Below are 23065 nucleotides of genomic sequence, written 5' to 3'. Positions count from 1 at the left end.
GACACCTTTTCTTTAACAATAGGGATATTCTCTCCGTCAATAATCCATGAAAACAAGAAAAGTTTTCAATTTTACTGTCAAAGCTTTTTACACGCAACAACAAAACACATTTGTGAAAAATTTTCTACCGTTTCTACATTTTCTATACTCAAACCAAAGGCAGAATAACCAGGTGAAGTAAGCCGTCAGTTGTCTTGCTCTAAATTCTTCTTTGTTTTCTTTTCACGAGTAAAATATTCCACACTTACTGTTAGGTTAGGTGGTAGCTGCCCTGAAAGGAAAGCTCACTTGGACAACACGAAGGTCCGTTGTGATACCACATACACCAAAAATAACGGTGACTTAGATCTAGCTACTTAGAGAATCGTTGGGTAGCAACGATAAAGCTCCGAATGATACCGATCTCAACTTTGGAGCGAAGTACTTTCGCCTAGTTATGGCAAAAGCTGGGCAATCAAGCATAAAGTGATTTGGTGATTCAACCTCATCATCCTTCATACAGCTGCAGCAGGATGGAGTTTCCAGTATATTGAGACGAACCGCATGGATACCTATGGGACAGTGCCCTGTCAAAACCCCTATGACCATTGATAGGTGAGCCTTAGTGAACCCAATTATTTCTGCAGAACTCCTGCCATTCACTTTCGGCCAGAAAGATCCTGCTACCCTGCAAGACGTGGTCTCCGCCCAACGTTTGATTGATTGACTCGAGGCCCAGCTATGGAGGAGCAATCCATAGGTGGCCAGCGGAATCCCGAAATCACTACAGCCATCTTCATCCGGTTCAGTTGTACCGATGCGGGCTAAGAGATCCGCTTGACAGTTACCCGGGGCCCAGATAATGTTAGTTGTAAAATAATTCGATACAATGGCAAGCGAGGTCAGGCACTCCCAGACCACCCTCGATCGCACTGTAGTTGATAATAAGGCCTTGATAGCCGCTTGGCTATCAGAGTAGATGTGAAATTCCCTAACCGTAGTAGCACTGGATAGCATTACATCCACCGCATAACCGGTCCCATGCCTCAGACTGACACCAACATTTTGGAGGTTCTCACCGTGTCTATTGCTTTCCATCAGACTAGCACCCCATATAGCAGAATTGCTTTGACCACCATCTCATAAAGACAGTGTCGAGAGTCCCCATCTCTTTCCGATAGCCCCTCTGTAGCAGTGCGAAGCAACCGCGGCCTTCCTGGCCCTATCTTCCACATTGGGTCTCCAGGACAGTTTCTTGTCCAAAACAATCCCCAAATATTTAACCCTATCAAAAAGTACCAACGGTACCCCTCCAATCGAGGGCGTTCTGAAATCGGCCACCTTATATCTCCTTGTAAAAAGAACAAATTCCGTTTTTCCAGGGTTGACCGCCAATCCACATGATTCAGCCCACCTAGCCACAGTATCCAGGTAGCCCTGTATAACATCGCGCAGGGTGCCCAGAAATTTGCCTCTGACTTTGATAGCGAGGTCATCGGCATAGGCAACCACCCGACAACCATTGGCTTCCAGCTCCACAAGAAGCTCGTTGACTACCACATCCCAGATCAGAGGAGATAGGACACCCCCTGTGGCGTGCCCCTGCACACCTTTCTCTTAATTATGGTCCCACCCCACTCCGCTGCGACAAAGAAGTCTCCGACATAGAAGTCTCCGCATAGAAGTTTGTTAATAAATCCAACCAGAGCCGCTTCGACTCCTAAATCCACCAGAGCTCTTTCGATTTACCCCGGTAAGACATTGTTGAAAGCCCCTCGATGTCTAGAAAGTCACCCAGAGCAAACTCTTTGAGTTCTAGGGACCCCTCTATTTGCTTTACAATCGAATGGAGAGCCGTTTCCGTCGATCTGCCCTTGCAGTACGCATGCTGTGAAGCCGACAGTAACCCCGAGGTATCCTTTCCCGTAGGTACAGGTCAATCAACCGCTCAAATGTCTTAAGATGAAACGACGAGAGACTGATTGGCCTGGAATCATTAGATGATACATGAGAGCTTATGCCGGCCTTCTGGATGAAGATAACCCTGACCGTGTGCAAGATTTCGGGATATAGTTAAGCCTGAAGCAGTTAGTGTAGATGATGGCCAAGCAGCGGCAGGAAGTCCCTAAAGACTTTTGAAATTGCGCAGGAATGATTTCACCTGGGCCCGGAGACTTATAGGGCTTGAACGGCCCTATACCCCATGTTATTTGACTTTCCCGTAGTGAAATGGCAGGCACTTCTGCATGGCCAACGACCGCCGACCCGCAGGAGCGGGATTCCTAGAGAGTATTTTTCTAAGCCTCGCGGATTCATTGCAGCCTTCTACGTTTTCGCAGAAGCCTCGCCATGCATCTAGCTTGGCTATCCTTATTTCATATTTATAAATCCCCAGACTCACCTTATAGAGCTCCCAGTCCGAGGGAAATTCATTCCTCCTGGCTCTGTTGAAGAGCCGCCGACTGGACGCTCTTAGGTCGGCAAGAGAATCCGACCACCAGGGCGGGTTGCCCTTCCCCCTGTGAGTTTTCAATGGTCAAGACAGTTGAAAGGCGCTATTGCTTGCCTAGGTAAAGTTTTCCACCAGAGCGTCTATCTCAGATTCGGACAGGCTCGAACTAACGGTAGGCGCCGCAGGCAATAGTACTTACTGTTACACTTAAGAATTTTAGATTACATGAATCCAGCTCGCCTCAGATCAGTATATTCTTGTTCTAGACCGACTGCCGCTAGGCTAGTCCTTTCCCTGACATATTTTGGTAAATAATAACGCAGTAACATTCGTAATACATCATGAATTCAACTGTCAAGAGTTTTTGGGAGATTTTCTGATTAAGTTTATTATTATATAGTAGAAAGGCATATGTTTCACTTCCGTCTCTTAACGACAAATCAACAAAGCAGATCAACATTTCAATTTTTAGGTATGGAATCACATTTAAGAGTATAACGATTACTTCCTAGTGTGAATGTAAAACTTTTCGTCGTACCCGAAACCCATTTAAGTTCCGCAAAAGGCAGAAAAGTTCAACTAAATAACTGACCTACATAATACTATATATGAATAACACATCCTTATTTTATGTGCGCTTTTTCAATGAAAGTTTCAACTGCAGTTGAAGTTGAAGTCAGTTTACTTTGGCCGCATTCGTTGAATTTTACTGCTCATCACAGTTTAAGTGGCCAAATTGAATTTTATATATTTAGTAATATAAATTCGCACTCGTTCTTTGTATTCTCTTCTGCATTGGCGTTAGGTGGCACTGTTATGCTGAAAAAAGCAGTTTCCGTAATGGCCTTCGTAGCAAGGTACTTATTTTTCTCCTAATATTTTTTTTAAAGCGGGTAAAAATTTTACCCTATTCTGACCGTCGAAAATACATCCCTACCATTTCAGATAGCGTACATCCTCTGTCTTGTTTTTATTTACTTCACCTGGTGATTCTACCATGACTCAAACCCATGTATATTTGAATACAAAATTTAAAAATTATGAAATTAACTTTTGGAGTTAATGTAGGATCAGATCGAAAGGATATATCTTGTGTAAGTGGGGCGTTGTCTGAATGTTGTATAATTGTTCTAGGAAACGCAGAATATTTTCTACGTTTACCACGCTTTCTAGACTGACATAATTACGTTAATACTGTAACGAATTTACTGCAAATCCTCTTATTTGCAACCTCCTGCTAAGTTCGAATCACTAAACTGTTGAATAAATAACTCCACTCTTCAGTAATGCAAAATGGCCTTTATTAAAGTTCTTCACAATAACACTCATACTTAGCTTACTGATAGCTTGCTTAACTCAAACTAAACTCTTGCGCCTCTACTGTCGCCTTTTATACTGTCTGATTTCCTCGTTGCATACTTCTAGGCTTTTCCATTCCAGAACTTACTACTTAGTTATCAGCTACAAAATCACCAGTCACAATTATGTTTATCGCTTCTCATATGCGCGTGAGTAATACTTGCACAAATTATTGCCCTCTCTTGTGAGCACCGCAGATAAGATATATGTATGTGTTTGTGTGTTGCTTCTGTGTACGTACTTATGTGCAGACATAATTATTGATTCGTTTATGTAGATACATAATGCTTGATTTATGGATGTGCATGCAAGTCACTGCTTAGCATCGCTTAGAGATGACAGTACCCCTTAGTGTTGCTAATATTCGTAACAATACTTTTCGAAACATAATTATAGAATCATAAAACGCTTACAAAGCTTTTAAATATTAATGAAATTTTTCACAGAAGAGGTTGTGGACCTATTATCTAATCTAATCTAATCTAATATCTAATCTAATATATCTAATATATATTATAAATGGGAAAGTTTGGATGTTAAGATGTTTGGATGTTTGGATGTTTGTCCAGACGTTTGTCTTTGTGACTCAATCACGCAAGAACGGCTGGACCGATTTGGATGAAATTTTGCACACATATAGCCAATAGTCTAGAAGGATCTACTAGCTATATATTTTTGAAAAGGGGCGTGGTTCCCGCCCCCTAGGAACAGTTATAATTTAATTATTATATTTTTTCGTCTTTGCGACTGAATCACGCCAGAATGGCTACACGGATTTTGATGAAATTTGGGACACAGACAGTAGTATACTAGCGAAATTTTTTTCGAGCATGGAAAGAGGGGCGGGGGTCCCACAACCTCTTCGAGCAATTACTTTTTAATAATTTTTACACATTATAACTTTACGTATACTGGCCTTCACCAATATCACAGACTCAAGGGGTCAAATAAGTCGAGGGCTTACAAAGTAAGCAGTGGCACCCTCCGCACCTTCCCCCCTTTATCACCCACTCTGGTGTAAAATCTATAAATTGTTATAACTCAATATAAATTTTCTCCTAAATCAATAGTTTTTGGTATCTGGCACATACAGATCGAGATCTAGACAATTTTGGAGGAACGATCAGTGGTCCTCTCCTTTTACCCCCGCCATCCGCCCTCCTTCAATTGTTTTTATTAGCACGCTTTTATTAACTTTACCTGTACGTTTCTATGTAACTTTTCATTCGTTCCTGCGCCTACTGCCTTATTAACATGGTTTTATAATTAGCTTCACCCCATATGGAGACCCTTCCGGAATCATTTCTGGATGGTTTTCGGGATCGGTCCGGGATCCCGCCGGGGTAATTTCGGGACTTTTTCGGGACTATTTCGGGATCATTTTGGGACCCTTCCGGGACCATTTCTGTATAGTTTTCGGGATCCGTCCGGGATCCCGTCGGGGTTATTTTGGGACATTTTCGGGACTATTCCGATCTTTTCGGGATTATTTCGCGATCATTTGGGAACCCTTCCGGCATCATTTCTGGATGGTTTTCGGGATCCGTCCGGGATCCCGTCGGGGTACTTTCAGGATCATTTGCGTACCTTCGAGAGATAAATTCTTGATGGTTGCCTGGATCATTACGGGACTTTTTCGGGGTTATTTTGGGTCCCTTTAGGCATCATTTCTGGATGGTCTTCGGGATTCGTCCAGCATCCCGTCGGGGTCATTTCGGGACTTTTTCGCGACTAATACGGGATCATTTGGGGACCCTTTCGGCATCATTTCTGGGTGGTTTTCGGGATCCGTCCGGGATCTCGTCGGGGTAATTTGGGGACTTTTTCGGGATCATTTGGGGGCTCTTCCGGCATCATTTCTGGGTGGTTTTCGGGATCCGTCCGGGATCTCGTCGGAGTCATTTGGGGACTTTTTCGGGATCATTTGGGGGCTCTTCCGGCATCATTTCTGGATGGTTTTCGGGATCCATCCGGGATCCCGTCGGGGTCATTTCGGGACTATTTGGCGACTAATACGGGATCATTTGGGAACCCTTTCGGCATCATATCTGGATGGTTTTCGGGATCCGACCCGGATCTCGTCGGGGTCATTTGGGGACTTTTTCGGGATCATTTGGGGGCTCTTCCAGCATCATTTATGGATGGTTTTCGGGATCCGTCCGGGATCTCGTCGGGCTCATTTGGGGACTTTTCGGGATCATTTGGGGGCTCTTCCGGCATCATTTCTGGACGGTTTTCGGGATCCGTCCGGGATCCCGTCGGGGTCAATTCGAGACTTTTTCGCGACTAATACGGGATCATTTGGGAACCCTTTCGGCATGGTTTTCGGGATCCGTCCGGGATCCCATCAGGGTAATATCGGGACTATTAGGGGATCATTTGGGGACCTTTCCGGCATAATTCCTGGATGGTTTTTGGGAGTCGTCCGGGATCCCGTCGAGGTCATTTCGGGACTTTTTCTCGACTAATACGGGATCATTTGCGGACCCTTTCGGCATCATTTCTGGATAGTTGTCGGGATCCGTTCGGGATCCCGTCACGGTCATTTCGGGACTATTAGGGGATCATTTGAGGACCTTTCCGTCATCATTTCTGGATAGTTTTCGGAATCCTTTCGGGATCCCGTCACGGTAATTTCGGGACTATTTCGGGATCATTTTGTGACCTTCCCAAGATCATTTCTGGATGGATTTCGGGATCTGTCCGGGATGCCGTCAGGGTCATTTTGGGACTATTAGGTGATCATTTGGGGACCTTTCCGGCATCACTTCTGCATGGTTTTCGGTATCCGTTCAGGATCCCGTCGGAATAATTGCGGGACTTTTTCGGGATCATTTGGGGTACCTTCCGGCATCATTTCTGGATGGTTTTTGGGATTCATCCGGCATCCCGTCGGTGTCATTTCGGGACTTTTTCTCGACTAATACGGGATCATTTGCGAGCCCTTTCTATAATAATTTCTAGATAGTTGTCGGGATCCGTTCGGGATCCCGTCAGTGTCTTTTCGGAACTATTAGGAGATCCTGTGAGGATCTTTCCGACATCATTTCTGGATAGTTATCGGTATCCTTTCGGGGTACCGTCAGGGTCATTTCGGGACTTTTTCGGGATCATTTAAGGATGGCTTTCAGGATTCATCCGGGAACCCGTTAGGGTAATTTCTGGACTTTTCCGAGACTTTTTCGGGATCATTTGGGGTCCCTCCCAAGATCATTTCTGGATAGATTTCGGGATCTGTCCGGGATCCCGTCAGGGTCATTTAGGGATGCGTTCGAGATCCCGTCAGGGTCCTTTCGGGACTTCTTCGGGACTATATCGGGATCATTTCTGGTTGGTTTACGGGATCCGTCCAGGATCACTTAATGGTCATTTCGGGACTATTAGGTGATCATTTGAGGACGTCTCCGGCATCACTTCTGGATGATTTTCGGTATCCGTTCGGGATCCCGTCGGAATCATTGCGGGACTTTTTCGGAATCATTTGGGATCCCTTCCGGCATCATTTCTAGATGGTTTTCGGGATTTGTCCGGGATCACGTCGGGGTTATTTCGGGACCTTTTCGGGGCTAATACGGGATCATTTGGGGATCCTCTATGGGTCGTTTCGTAACTTTTTCTGTTTTATTTCGGGATCATTTGGGGACCCTTCCGGCATAATTTCATGATGGTTTGACGGATCCATCAGGGTCATTTCGGAACCATTTTGGGATTATTTGGGGACCCTTCCGAGATCATTTCTGGATCCGTCCGGGATGCCGTAGGAGCCATTTCGGAATTTTGTGTAACTTTTCCGCGATGGTTTTTGGACCCTTCCGGGATCATTTCTGGATTTGTGCGGGATCCCATCTGGGTCAATTCCGCACTATTTCGGGATCATTTTGGGATCCTTCCGGAATCATTTCTGTATGGCTTTCGCGATCCGTCGTGGATACCCTCGGAGCCATTTCGGAACTTTTTCTGGAGTATGTCGGGGTCATTTGTGGACTTTTTCGGGATCATTTGGGGGCTCTGCCGGCATCATTTCTGGATAGTTTTCGGGATCCGTCCGGGATCCCGTCGGGGTAATTTCGGGACTTTTTCTCGACTAATACGGGATAATTTGGGGACCCTTTCGACATCATTTCTGGATAGTTTTCGGGATCCTGACCCCGTCCGGGATCATTTGGGGTCCCTTCCGGCATCATTTCTGGATGGTATTTGGGATTCGTCCGGCATAACGTCGGGGTCATTTCGGGACTTTTTCTCGACTAATACGGGATTATTTGCGGGCCCTTTCGGCATCATTTCTGGATAGTTGTTGGGATCCGTTCGGGATCCCGTCAGGGTCTTTACGGAACTATTAGGACTCCATTTGAGGACTTTTCCGGCATCATTTCTGGATAGTTTTCGGGATCCTTTCGGGGACCCGTCAGGGTCATTTCGGGACTTTTTCGGGATCATTTAAGGATGGCTTTCAGGATTCATCCGGGAACCCCTCAGGGTAATTTCTGGACTTTTCCGAGACATTTTCGGGATCATTTGGGGTCCCTCCCAAGATCATTTCTGGATAGATTTCGGGATCTGTCCGGGATCCCGTCAGGGTCATTTCGGGACTTCTTCGGGACTATATCGGGATCGTTTCTGGATGGTTTACGGGATCCGTCCAGGGCCCCTTAAAGGTAATTTCTGGACTATTAGGTGATCATTTGAGGACCTTTCCGGCATCACTTTTGATTGATTTTCGGTATCCGTTCGGGATCCCGTCGGAATCAATGCGGGACTTTGTCGGAATCATTTGGGATCCCTTCCGGCATTATTTCTGGATGGTTTTCGGGGCTAATACGGGATCATTTGGGGATCCTCTAGGGGTCGTTTCGTGACTTTTTCTGTATTATTTCGGGATCATTTGGGGACCCTTCCGGCATAATTTCTTGATGGTTTGCCGGATCCATCAGGATCATTTCGGGACCATTTTGGGATCATTTGGGGACCCTTCCGAGATCATTTCTGGATCCGTCCGGGATGCCGTAGGAGCCATTTCGGGATTTTTTGTTACTTTTCCGGGATAGTTTTTGGACCCTTCCGGGATCATTTCTGGATCTGTGCGGGATCCCATTTGGGTCATTACCGGACTATATCGGGATCATTTTGGGACCCTTCCGGGTTCATTTCAGTATGGTTTTCGCGATCCGTCATGGATCCCCTCGGAGCCATTTCGGAACTTTTTCTGGAGTATGTCGGGATAATTTAGGGACCCTTCCTGGATATTTTCTGGATGGTTTTTGAGATCCGCCCGGGAGCCAGTCATGGTCATTTCGGAACCTTTTCGGTGTTCGTCGGGGTCATTTTGGGACTTTTTCGGGATCATTTGGGTTCCCTTCCGGCATCATTTCTGGATGGTTTTCGGGATTCGTCCGGGATCACGTCGGGTTTATTTTGGGACTTTTTCGATATCATTTGGGGTACCTACCGGCATCATTTCTGGATGGTTTTTGGGATCCGTCCGGGGTCATTTTGGGACTTTTTCGGTATCATTTGGGTTCCCTTCCGGCATCATTTTTGGATGGTTTTCGGGAGCCGTCAGGGATCCCGTGATGGTAATTTCGGGACTATTAGGGGATCATTTGTAGAGGCATCCTATCTGGATGGTTTTCGGTATCCGTCCGGGATCCAGTCGGGGTCATTTCGGGACTTTTTCGGGATCATTTGGTGTCCCTTCCGGCATCATTTTTGGATGGTTTTCGGGATCCGTCCGGGATCCCGTGAGGGTAATTTCGGGACTATTAGGGGATCATTTGAGGACCTTTCGGGCATCCTATCTGGATGGTTTTCGGTATCCGTCCGGGATCCCGTCGGGGTCATTTGGGGACTTTTTGGGGATCATTTGGGGTACCTACCGGCATCATTTCTGGATGGCTTTCGGTATCCGTCCGGGATCCCTTCGGGGTCATTTCGGGACATTTTCGGGATTTTTTGGGGTCCCTCCCGGCATCATTTCTGGATGGTTTTCGGGATACCGGCGGGGTAATTTCAGGGCATAATTTCTGGATAGCTTTAGGGATCCGTCCGGTATCCCCTCAGGGTCATTTCGGGACTATTAGGCGATCATCTGATTATTTGAGGACCTTTCCGGCATCATATCTGGATAGTTTTCGGGATCTGTACGGGAACCCATTGGTGTAATTTCGGAACTTTTTCGGGACTATTTCGTGATCATTTGAGAACCCTTTAGGGGTCATTTCAAGACTCTTTCTGTATTATTTCGGGATCATTTGGGGACCCTTCCGGCATCATTTCTTGATGGTTTGCCGGGTCCATCAGGGTCATTTCGGGACAATTTTGGGATCATTTGGGAACCCTGCCGAGGTCAATTCTGGATACTTCCGTGATGCCGTAGGAGTATTTTCGAGATATTTTTGTTAATTTTTCGGGATAGTTGTGGGACCCTTCCGGGATCATTTCTGTATGGTTTTCGCGAGCCGTCGTGGATCCCCTCGGGGTCATTTCGGAACTTTTCTGGGGTACGTCAGGATAATTTAGGAACCCTTCCTGGATATTTTCTGGATGGTTTTTTAGATCCGTCCGGGAGCCCGTCAGGGTCATTTCGGAACTTTTCCGGGACTATTTCGGGATCATTTGGTACCCTTCACGGATCATTTCTGTGTGGTTCTCTGGATAAGTCTAGAATTGTGTCGTCGTCATTTCGGGTTTTTTGGGACTATTCCGGGAACTTTTGGAGACCCTTCCGCGGCATTTCTGGACGGTTTTCGGGATCCGTCCGCGATATCGTCGGGGTCATTTCGTGGCTTTTTCTGGAAAATTTCGTGATCATTTGGGGATCCTATCAGGTTATCAGCACATTTAGATCTTTTTTTTACTAAATTAAAAAAATAAAATACATTAGACAAAAATAATTTTTAAACAGATAACTTGATAAGCAGGCTAACGTGAATAGCCCATGTATTTCATTTTCTCCTTGCGGACGGGGCCGCGGGTAAAGGCTAGTTATATTATAAATGGCAAAGTTTGGATGTTTAGATTTTTGGATGTTTGGATGTTTATCCAGACGTTTGTCTTTGTGACTCAATCACGCAAGAACGGCTGGACGGATTTTGATGAAATTTGTCACACATATAGCCAATAGTCTAGAAGGATCTACTAGCTATATATTTTTCAAAAGGGGGGAGGTCCCCGCCATCTACGAACAGTTATAATTTAATTATTATATTTTTCAGTCTTTGCGACTGAATCACGTCAGAACGGCTACACGGATTTTGATGAAATTTGGGACACGGACAGTAGTCTACTAGCGAAATTTTTTTGGAACATGGAAAGAGGGGTGGGAGTCCCTCGACCCCTTCGAGCAATTACTTTTTAATAATTTTTACACATTATAATTTTACGTATACTGGCCTTCACCAATATCACAGACTCAATGGGTCAAATAAGTCGAGGGCTTACAAAGTGAGCTGTGACACCCTCCCCCCCCCTCCCCCCTTCCCCCCCCCCCCCCCCCCCCCTTTTCTACCCTCTGTTGTAAAATCTATAAATTGTTATAACTCAATATAAATTTTCTCCCAAATCAATAGTTTTTGGTATCTGGCACATACAGATCGAGATCTAAAAAATTTTGGAAAAACGAGCAGCGGTACTTCTCCTCCACCCTCCATGAATTGTTTTTATTAGCACGCTTTTATTAGCTTTACCTGTATGTTTCTTTGTAACTCTTCATTCGCTCCAACGTGCCTGCTGCCTTATTAAAATGGATCTATGGACGATTAGCTTCGCCTTATTTGTAATCACGTTGGGGTCATATCGAGACCCTTCCGGGATCATTTTTGGATGGTTTTCGGGATCCGTCCGGGATCCCGCCGGGGTCATTTCGGGACTTTTTCGGTACTATTTCGGGATAATTTTTGGACCCTTCCGGGATCATTTATGTATAGTTTTCGGGATCCGTCCGGGATCCCGTCTGGGTTATTTTGGGATATTTTCAGGACTATTCCGGGATCATTTCGGGACTTTTTCGCGAACATTTAGGCACCTTTCCACAACATTTTTGGATGGGTTTCGGGACCCGTTCGGCATTCAGTCGGGATATTTTCGGGATCATTTGCGTACATTTGAGAGATAAATTCTTGATGGTTTCCGGGATCATTACGGGACTTTTCGGGGTCATTTTGGTTCCCTTCCGCCATCATTTCTGGATGGTTTTCGGGATCCGTCCGGGATCCCGTCGGGGTAATTTCGCGAGTTTTTCGGGATCATTTGGGGTCCCTTCCGGCATCATTTCTGGATGGTTTTCGGGATCCGTTCGGGATCATTTCGGGACTATTAGGGGATCATTTGAAGACCTTTCCGGCATCATTTCTGCATAGCTTCCGGGATTCGTCGGGGATAATTTCGGGACTATTAGGAGATCATTTGAAGACCTTTCCGGCATCATTTCTGCATAGTTTCCGGGATCCGTCGGGGATCTCGACGGGGTCATTTCGGGACTATTTCGGGATCATTTCTGCATAGTTTCCGGGGTTCGTCCGAGATACCGTCGGGGTCATTTCGGGACTTTTTCTCGACTAATATGGGATTATTTGGGGACCCCTTCGGCGTCGTTTCTGGATGGTTTTCGGGATCCGCGCGGGATCATTTCGGGACTCTTAGGGCATCATTTGAGGACCTCTCCAGCATCATTTCTGCATAGTTTCCTGGATCCGTTGGGGCTCTCGACGGGGTAATTTCGGGACTATTTCCGAATCATTTGGGGTACCTACCGGGAACACATCTGGATGGCTTTTGGTATCCGTCCGGGATCCCGTCGCGATCATTTCGGGACTTTTTCGGGATCATTTGGGGTCCCTTCCGGCATCATTTCTGGATGGCTTTCGGGATCCGTCCGGGATCCCGTCGGGGTCATTTTGGGACTTTTTCGGGACCATTTGGGTTCCCTTCCGGCATCATTTCTGGATGGTTTTCGGGATTCGTCCAGGATACCGCCCGGGTCATTTTGGGACTTTTTCGGGATCATTTAGGGTACCTACCGGCATCATTTCTGGATGGTTTTCGGGATCCGTCGGGTTCCCGTGAGGGTAATTTCGGGACTATTTGAGAATCATTTGAGGACCTTTCCGGCACCCTATATGGATGGTTTTCGGTATCCGTCCGGGATCCCTTCGGGGTCATTTCGGGACTTTTCGGGATTTTTTGGGGTCCCTTCCGGCATCATTTCTGGATGGTTTTCGGGATACGGTCGGGGTAATTTCAGGGCATCGTTTCTGGATGGGTTTAGGGATCCGTCCGGGATCCCGACGGGGTCATTTTGGGACTATTTCGGGATTTTTTGGGGTCTCTTCCGGCATCATTTCTGGATGGCTTTCGGGATTCGTCCGGGATCCCGTCGGGGTCATTTCGGGACTTTTTCTCGACTAATACGGGATCATTTGGGGACCCTTTCGGCATCATTTCTGGATTGTTTTAGGGATTCGTCCGGGATTCCCTCGGGGATAATTTGGGGACCCTTTCGGCATCATTTCTGGATGGTTTTCGGGATCCGTACGGGATTCCGTCAGGGTGATTTCGAGACTATTAGGGGATCATTTGAAGACCTTTCCGGCATCATTTCTGGATAGTTTTGGGATCGGTTCGGGATCCCGATGGGTTCATTTTGGGACTATTTCGGGATCAGTTTGGGGTACCTACCGGCATCATTTCTTGATGGTTTTCGGTATCCATCCGGGATCCCGTCGGGGTCATTTCGGGACTTCTTCGAGATCATTTGGGGTCCCTTGCGGCATCATTTCTGGATGGTTTTAGGGATCCCTCCTGGATCACGTTGGGGTAATTGCGGGACTATTTCGGGATCATTTGGTGCACCTTCCGGCATCATTTATACATGGTTTTCGGGATCCGTACGTTATCCCGTTGGGGTAATTTCGGGACTTTTTCTCGAATAATACGGGATAATTTAGGAACCATTTCGGCATCATTTCTGGATGATTTTCGGAATCCGTCAGGGATCCCGTCAGGGTCATTTCGGGACCATTTCTACATCGTTTTCGGGATGCGTCCGGGATCCCGTCAGGGTCATTTCGGGACTTTTTCTCGACTAATTCGGGATCATTTCGGCATCATTTGTGGATGGTTTTCGGGATCCGTTCGGTAGCCCAGCAGGGTAATTTCGGGACTATTAGGGGATCATTTTGGGGTACCTTCCGGCATCATCTCTAGATAGTTTTCGGGCTCCCGTCGGGGTCACTTGGGGACTTTTTCTCGACTGATACGGGCTCAAATGGGGACCATTTCGGCATCATTTCTGGATAGTTTGCGGGATCCGTCCGGGATCCCGTCAGTGTATTTTCGGGACTATTAGGGGATCATTTGAGGACCTTTCCGGCATCATTTCTGGATAGTTTTCGGGATCCGTCCGGAATTCCGTCGGGATCATTTGGGGACTTTTTCGGGGCTATTTCGGGATCATTTGGGGTATTTTCCGACATCATTTCAATATGGTTTTCGGGATCCGTCATGAATCCCGTCGGGGCCATTCCTGTACTTTTTCGGGACTAATACGGGATGATTTGGGGAGCCTTTCTGTATCATTTCTGGATGGTTTTCGGGATCTATACGGGAACCCATAAGGGTAATTTCGGGACTTTTTCAGGACTATTTCTGAATAATTGTGGGACCCCTCCTGATTAATTTCTGGATGATTTTCGGGATCTGTCCTGGAATTTTAGTATCATCTTGGGACCCTTCCGGGATCATTTTAGGTTTCTTCGCAACCGGTAGTTCAGCACACATGCCTGAGCTTTTATGGCCGTGGATTTGCTGCTAATTATTCGTAATTAAAATTCGGTATGTTTTATCTTCAATGTAACACAGCTGTTTCATTCTATAATCGTGTAAGGAACTGTTGTAACTATAATTACACTTTTTGTAATATTTTAACCAACTAATTACCCGAAAAAGCAACACTATTTTCATCTAAAAAATTCTCTTTGGTTTTAGCTAATTGTAGTTTCACTCCTTTGTTCTATGAGTAGTAAATCTTTCTATTTTTTTTTTTTAACTCGAAAAAACTGTATTGTACTATTCATGAACGCGTGCCTTTCAGCTTATCTTCTCATTTAGTTCTTTTTTTTTTACTAAATTACAAAAATAAAATACATTAGACAAAAATAATTTTTAAACAGATAACTTGATAAGCAGGCTAACGTGAATAGCACATATATTTTATTTTCTCCTTGCGGACGGGGCCGCGGGTAAAGGCTAGTATTATATTATAAATGGGAAAGTTTGGATGTTTGGATGTTTGAATGTTTGTCCAGACGTTTGTCTTTGTGACTCAATCACGCAAGAACGGCTTGACGGATTTGGATGAAATTCGGCACACATATAGCCAATAGTCTAGAAGGATCTACTAGCTATATATTTTTCAAAAGGGGGGAGGTCCCCGCCCCCTAGGAACACTTAAAATTTAATTATTAAATTTTTTAGTTTTTGCGACTGAATCACGCCGGAACGGCTACACGGATTTTGATGAAATTTGGGACACAGACAGTAGTGTACTAGCGAAATTTTTTTCGAATATGGAAAGAGGGGTGGGGGTCCCACGACCCCTTCGAACAATTACTTTTTAATAATTTTTACACATTATAACTTTACGTATACTGGCCGTCACCAATATCACAGACTAAATGGGTCAAATAAGTCGAGGGCTTACAAAGTGAGCAGTGACACTTTTTGGGTCCCTTCCGCCATCATTTCTGGATGGTTTTCGGGATCCGTCCGGGATCCCGTCGGGGTCATTTCGGGACTTTTTTGGGATCATTTGGGGTCCCTTCCGGCATCATTTCTGGATGGTTTTCGGGATCCGTCCGGGATCTTTTCGGGATATTAGGGGACGTCGGGGGTCTCGACGGGGTAATTTCGGGATCATTTCTGCATAGTTTCCGGGGTTCGTTCTACATCGTTTTCGGGATGCGTCCGGGATACCGTCGGGGTCATTTCGGGACTTTTTCTCGACTAATACGGGATCATTTGGGACACCCTTTCGGCATCATGTCTGGATGGCTTTCGGGATCCGTCAGGGATCCCTTCAGGGTAATTTCGGGACTTTTTCTCGAATAATACATGATTATTTGGGGACCCTTTCGGCATCATTTCTGGATGGTTTTCGGGATCCGTCCGGGATCATTTCGGGACTATTAAGGGATCATTGAAGACCTTTCCGGCATCATTTCTGCATAGTTTCCGACATCCGTAGGGGATTTCGACGGGGTCATTTCGGGATCATTTGGGGTACCTATCGGGATCACGTCTGAATGGTTTTCGGTATCCGTCCGGGCTCCCGTCGGGACCATTTGGGGCCCCTTCCGGCATCAATTCTGGATGGTTTTCGGGATCCGTCCGGGATCCCCTCGGGGTAATTTTGGGACTTTTTCGGTATCATTTGGAGTCCCTTCCGCCATCATTTCTGGATGGTTTTCGGGATGCGTCGGGGATCCCGTCGGGGTAATTTCAAGACTTTTCTCGACTAATACGTGATTATTTGGGGACCCTTTCGGCATCATTTCTGGATGGTTTTCGGATCCGTCCGGGATCCGCCCGGGATCCCGTCGGGTCATTTTGGGACTTTTTCGGGATCATTTGGGGTCCCTTCCGGCATCATTTCTGGATGGTTTTCGGGATGCGTCGGGAATCCCGTCGGGGTAATTTCAAGACTTTTTCTCGACTAATACGGGATTATTTGGGGACCCTTTCGGCATCATTTCTGGTTGGTTTTCGGGATCCGTCCGGGATCCGCCCGGGATCATTTCGGGACTATTAGGGGATCATTTGAGGACCTTTCCGGCATCATTTCTGCATAGTTTCCGGGATTCGTCGGGGCTCTCGACGGGGTCATTTCGGGACAATTTCGGGATAATTTTGAGTACCTACCGGGATCACATCTGGCTTGTTTTTGGTATCCGTCCGCGATCCCGTCGCGATCATTTCGGGACTTTTTCGGGATCATTAGGGGTCCCCTTCCGGCATCATTTCTGGATGGTTTTCAGGATCCGTCGGGGATCCCGTCGGGGTCATTTTGGGACTTTTTCGGGATCATTTGGGGTCCCTTCCGGCATCATTTCTGGAAGGTTTTTGGGATCCCGTCGGGGTCATTTCGGAACTTTTTCTCGACCAATACGGGATTAGTTTGGGACCCTTTCGGCATCGTTTCTGGATGGTTTTCGAGATCCGTTCGGGATAATTTCGGGACTATTAGAAGATCATTTGAAGACCTTTCCGGCATCATTTCTGCATAGTTTCCGAGATCCGTCGGGGATCTCGACTGGGTCATTTCGGGACTATTTCGGGATCATTTGGGCTACCTACCGGGTTCATTTCTGGATGGTTTTCGGGATCCGTCCGGGATCCCGTCGGGGTCATTTCGGGATTTTTTTTCGACTAATACGGGATTATTTGGAGACCCTTTCGGCATCATTTCTGAATGGTTTTCGGGATCCGTCCGGGATCCGCCCGGGATCATTTCGGGACTATTAGGAGATCAATTCAGGACCTTTTCGGCATCATTTCTGCATAGTTTCCGGGAACCGTCGGCGATCTCGTCGGGGTCAATTTGGGACTTTTTCGGGATCATTTGGGGTCCCTTCCGCCATCATTTCTGGATGGTTTTCGGGGTCATTTCAAGACTTTTTCTCGACTAATACGGGATTATTTGGGGACCTTTTCGGAATCATTTCTGGATGGTTTTCGGGATCCGTCCGGGATCCGCCCGGGATCATTTCGGGACTATTAGGGGATCATTTGAGGACCTTTCCGGCATCATTTCTGGATAGTTTTCCGGATCCGTCAGGAATCCGGTCGTGGCCATTCCTGAAATTTTTCGGGACAAATACGGGATGATTTGGGGAGCCTTTCGGTATAATTTCTGGATGGCTTTCGGGATCCGTTTGGGAACCCGTCGGTGTTATTTCGGGACTAATACGGGATCGTTTAGCAACCCTTCCGGAATCATTTCTGGATGGATTTCGGAATCTGTACGGACCCATCAGGGTAATTTCGGAATTTTTTCGGGACTATTTCGTGATAATTTGGGGACCCTTTTTCTGCATTATTACGGAATCATATGGTGACACTCTCGGCATCATTTCTGGATGGGTTTCGGGATCCGTTCGGGATCCCATCAGGGTAATTTCGGGACTTTTTCGGGACTATTTCGGAATCATTTTGGGACCCCTCCTGGTTAATTTCTGAATGATTTTCGGGATTTGTCCAGGATCCCGTCGGCATCATTTCGTTACTATTTTGGTGTCATTTTGGGACTCTTCCGGGATTATTTTAGGTCTCTTCCCAACCGGTAGTTCAGCATACATGCCTTTTTAAATTATGAGCTTTTATGGCCATGGATTTGCTGCAAATTATTCCAAATTAAAATTCGGTATGTTTTATCTATTTTTGAGTTTTTTAAATGAATCCCGTAAGGAACTGTTACAACAATAATTACACTTTTTGTAATATTTTAACCAACTAAATACCCCAAAAAGCAACACTATTTTCATTTAAAAAATTCTCTTTGGTTTTAGCTAATTGTAGTTTCACTCCTTTCTTCTATGAGTAGTAATTCTTTCACCCCTCTCATATCATTTAATTTAATTTAAAAACAAAATGTATTTTTTTTTATTTCAAAAAAACTGTATTGTACTATTCATGAAAGCGTTCCTTTCAGCTTATCTTCTCATTTAGTTCTTTTTTTTACTAAATTACAAAAATAAAATACATTAGACAAAAATAATTTTTAAACAGATAACTTGATAAGCAGGCTAACTTGAATAGCACATATATTTTATTTTCTCCTTGCGGACGGGGCCGCGGGTAAAGGCTAGTATCTATAAATCTTATAAAATAAAGTCGCTAAATGCCATGTATGCACATAACTTCACACAGAATGCTCCGATTTTAAAACGGTTTTTTGCATTTGAAAGCTTAGCTACGTGAGATAATACAGTTAATATAATTTGAAGGTATGTATTATAGGGGTGTGGCAAATTGCCAAAATGTAGTAAAAAATTATAAAATTTTTGTTTACACAGCTATAACTCATAAACGGAAGGATGGATTTGAAAAATTCTACTTTTCTGTAAAATTTTGAAGTGAAATTGAAAAATACTCTTTCGTTAAAAATATTGAACATTTCCTTAAAATTCTTAAACAAAAGTTTTATTTTTTGGCATTTTTGCATGTATCACTATCATACGTAGTATAAACCAGAGGCGCTTTTTCTGTCCCTATGTCCCTTTGAATGCTCAAACCTTTAAAAGTACGCAACGGATTTTGATGCGCTTTTTTTAGTGATTGAAGAGGAAGGTTTATATATAATAACGTCCATTAGAGAGTGGAGAAACGCTGTTATTACACTATTTATAACTCAAGAACGGATGAACAGATTTGGCTGAAAATTGGTGGAGGGGTAGCTTAGAACCAGGAGACAGACATAGGATACCTTTTATCCCGTTCTGGCTAGGGTCCTGAGATCAAAGCGTAGGCCTGGGTAATCCTGGGATATGTTTGTCCAATATGGGTATCAAATGGAAGCTGTGTATGAGTAATTTGGTACCGGGTATTTTTCGTACCCGTGGGTGACTAGGGTCTCGAGATATAGGCCAAAACGTGGACGCGGGTACCCCTAGAATGTGTTTATAGAATATGGATAACAAATGAAAGCTGTTGACGAGTGCTTTAGTACATGATCATTTTCATACCTATGTCTTTGTGACTAGGGTATCGAGATATAGGCCAAAACGTGGACCAGGGAAACACTAGGATGTGGTTTTACATTATGGGTATCAAATTGAAGCTGTTGATGTGTGCTTTAGTACAGAGTAATCTTTATACCCCTGGGTAACTAGTAGGCCGGGTCGATTTATGGGGAGGCAAAAAAATCGCCCATTGCTCTGTGAAAATCATATTCTGGGGATCAAAATAAGAAACCTTGCCGAAGGAACCGTACCTCTAAAACGAGTTCTGATGTCCCCCCCTTTGGGTCGTAGGGGCAAATTTTGAAAAATCCCACTTTGAAATGCCTATGTTTTTTCTTTTTGGAGTTTATTTTTCTCTTTAGAAATTTATTTAGTCAGAACATATGTAAATGAAAAAATGAATTTAACTTAGTAATAGAAAAGAAATTTAAAAAAATTATTAGAAATTAGCGTTTTTACAACCCCCTTTCAAAACCAAGGCATCACTGTGATGCATTTGCAATTCGTAAACATAGTTGTGTGGGTTTTTTATTCAACCGTTTTAAAAAATGAAGGTATCACTGTGACACAATTGCAGATCGTAAAATTGCTTGTGTTGTTTTTTTTTTTTAAGCCATCACAAGACACAGCAGGTAGAATTGAAATTGCCCCTACCCAAAAATTCGATCCACAGGGGGGGACATCAGAATTCGTTTTAGAGGTATGGTTCCTTCGGCAAAGTTTCTTATTTTGATCCCTAGAATATGGTTTTCACAGAGCAATGAGCGATTTTTAAATCGACCCGCCCTAGTGACTAGGGTCTGTAGATATAGGCCAATGCGTGGACCCGGATACACCTAGAATTTGTTTTTACATTATGGGTGTCAAATTGAAGCTGTTGCTGTATGCTTTAGTACAGAGTAAATTTTACACCGCTGGGTGACTAGGGTCTCGAGATATAGGCCAAAACATGGACCTGGGTACACCTAGAATGTGTTTCTACATTATGGGTATCAAATTAAAGTTGTTTATGTGTTTTACACCGCTGGTTGATAGGGTCTCGAGATATAGCCCAAAACATGGACCCGGATACCCCTAGAATGTGTGTATTATGGATATTGAATGAAAGCTGTTGCTGAGAGCTTTAATGTAATTTTCATTGTGATATTCGATTTAGTCGCATCAACCTGGCAAAACTGATAAATATGCATGCGAAGCCGAAATAAAGACATGAAATCATGAATTAATAATACTCACATACATATTTAACATATGTCCTATTCCATTTGCCTGAAATTTGGTATATAAATTTGCCTATATTAGTATTTACGATCCTTTTTTTCCGGGAAGTACATCAGAGACGGACTGGGACTAGGACTAGGACTGATGCTGGGAGTGGGACTAGGACTCGAAATAAGACTGGCACAAAATGCATACCACCCTCTGGGACTGGCAATAAGGGATGAAGAAGAATGGGAAAAACTTGAGGGAAGAGAAAAGAAGGAAAGGAAGGAGACTGAGAAAGAAATAGAGTGAGACGAAGATAGAGACAGATGAAGCGAGAAAGATGGAGGGAGGAGAGAATAAAAGGATTAAGAAAAAGTGAAGAGGAGGGAGGGCCGGGCTAGACGGAAAAAGCTTATTAAAATGTATGCAGCTAGACCAAATTTAGGGCAGAACAACGTCTGACGGGTCTGCTAGTATATTATAAATGGGAAAGTTTGGATGTTTGGATGTCCAGACGTTTGTCTTTGTGCCTCAATCACGCAAGAACGGCTGGACATATTTGGATGAAATTTGGCACACATATAGCCAATAGTCTAGAAGGATCTAGTAGCTATATATTTTTCCAAAGGGGCAGGTGCCCGCCCCAAGGAACAATTAATATTTAATTATTATATTTTTTCGTCTTTGTAACTGAATCACTCCAGAACGGCTACACGGATTTCGATGAAATTTGGGACACAGACAATAGTCTACCGAAATTTTTTCCGAATATGGAAAGGGGGGTGCGGGTCCCACGACCCCTTTTAATAATTTTTACACATTAGAACTTTGCCTTTACTGACCTTCACCAATATTACAAACTCAATAGGTCAAATAAGTCGAGGGCTTACAAAATGAGCAGTGACACTCTCCGGCCCCCCTCCCACCTTTTGATCGGTGGTGCTCTCCGTCTCCTCCCGCCATTAGGAAGAGTTAAAATTTAGTTATTATATTTTTTCGTCTTTGTAACTGAATCACTCCAGAACGGCTACACGTATTTTGATGAAATTTGGGACAGAGACAATAGTATACTAGAGAAATTTTTTCCTAATATGGAAAGGGGGGGTGGGGGTCCCACGACCCCTTCGAAAAATTACTTTTTAATAATTTTTACACATTATAACTTTACCTTTACTGACCTTCACCAATATTACAAACTCAATAGGTCAAATAAACCGAGGGCTTACAAAAGGAGCAGTGACACCCTCCCACCTTTTTTATTCCTCTGGTGTAAAATCTATAAATTGTTATAACTCAATATAAATGTTCTCCTAAATCAATAACTTTTGGTATATGGCTCATACAGATCGAGATCTAAACAATTTTGGAAAAACGATCGGTGGTGCTCTCCGTCTCCGCCCGCCATCCGCCCTCCTTCAATTGTTTTTACTAGCACGCTCTTATTAATTTTACCTGTATGTTTCTTTGTAACTTTGCATTCGCTCCAACGCACCTGCTGCCTTATTAACATGGTTTTATAATTAGCTTCACCTTATTTGTAATCCCGTTAGGGTCATATCGAGACCCTTCCGGGATCATTTCTGGATGGTTTTCGGGATCCGTCCGGGATCCCGTCGGGGTTATTTTGGAACATTTTTTGGACTATTCCGGGATCATTCCGGGACTATTTCGCGATCATTTGGGGACCCTTTCGGCATCATTTCTTGATAGGTTTGGGGATCCGTCCGGCATCCCGTCGGGGTATTTTCTGGATCATTTGCGTACCATTGAGAGATAAATTCTTGATGGTTTCGGGGATCATTACGGTACTTTTTCGGGGTCATTTTGAATCCCTTCTGGCATCATTTCTGGATGGTTTTCGGGATCCGTCCGGGATCCTGTCGGGGTCATTTCGAGGCTATTTTGAGATCGTTCGGGGTATCTTCCATCATTTCCTGATGGTTTTCGAGATCCTTCCGGGATCCCTTCGGGGTTATTTCGGTACTTTTTCTCTTTCGAGGCTATTTTGAGATCGTTCGGGGTATCTTCCATCATTTCCTGATGGTTTTCGAGATCCTTCCGGGATCCCTTCGGGGTTATTTCGGTACTTTTTCTCGAATAATACGGGATCATTTGGGGACCCTTTCGGCATCATTTCTGGATGGTTTTCGTGATACCGTCAGGGTCATTTCGGGACTATTAGGGGAACATTTGAGAACCTTTCCGGCGTCATTACTGGATAGTTTTCGGGATCCGTCCGGGACTTTTTCGGTCTCATTTGGGGTCCTTCCCGTATCATTTCTGTATGGTTTTCGGTGTCCGTCCGGGATCCCGTTGGGGTCATTTCGGGACTTTT

General features: G+C 44.7%; 1 protein-coding gene across 1 annotated transcript in view; it reads left to right on the top strand.

Moving 5' to 3' along the window:
- beat-VII (beaten path VII) overlaps positions 1 to 23065 on the top strand; it is a 599011-nt gene that overhangs the window by 520132 nt on the left and 55814 nt on the right. The window lies entirely within an intron of this gene.

The sequence above is a fragment of the Eurosta solidaginis genome, chromosome 1, assembly GCF_040869045.1.
Source record: "Eurosta solidaginis isolate ZX-2024a chromosome 1, ASM4086904v1, whole genome shotgun sequence".
NCBI classification, from domain to species: Eukaryota; Metazoa; Arthropoda; class Insecta; order Diptera; family Tephritidae; genus Eurosta; species Eurosta solidaginis.
The sequence above is the reverse complement of the archived record's forward strand: the minus strand, read 5'-3'. Positions and strand labels throughout refer to the sequence as shown.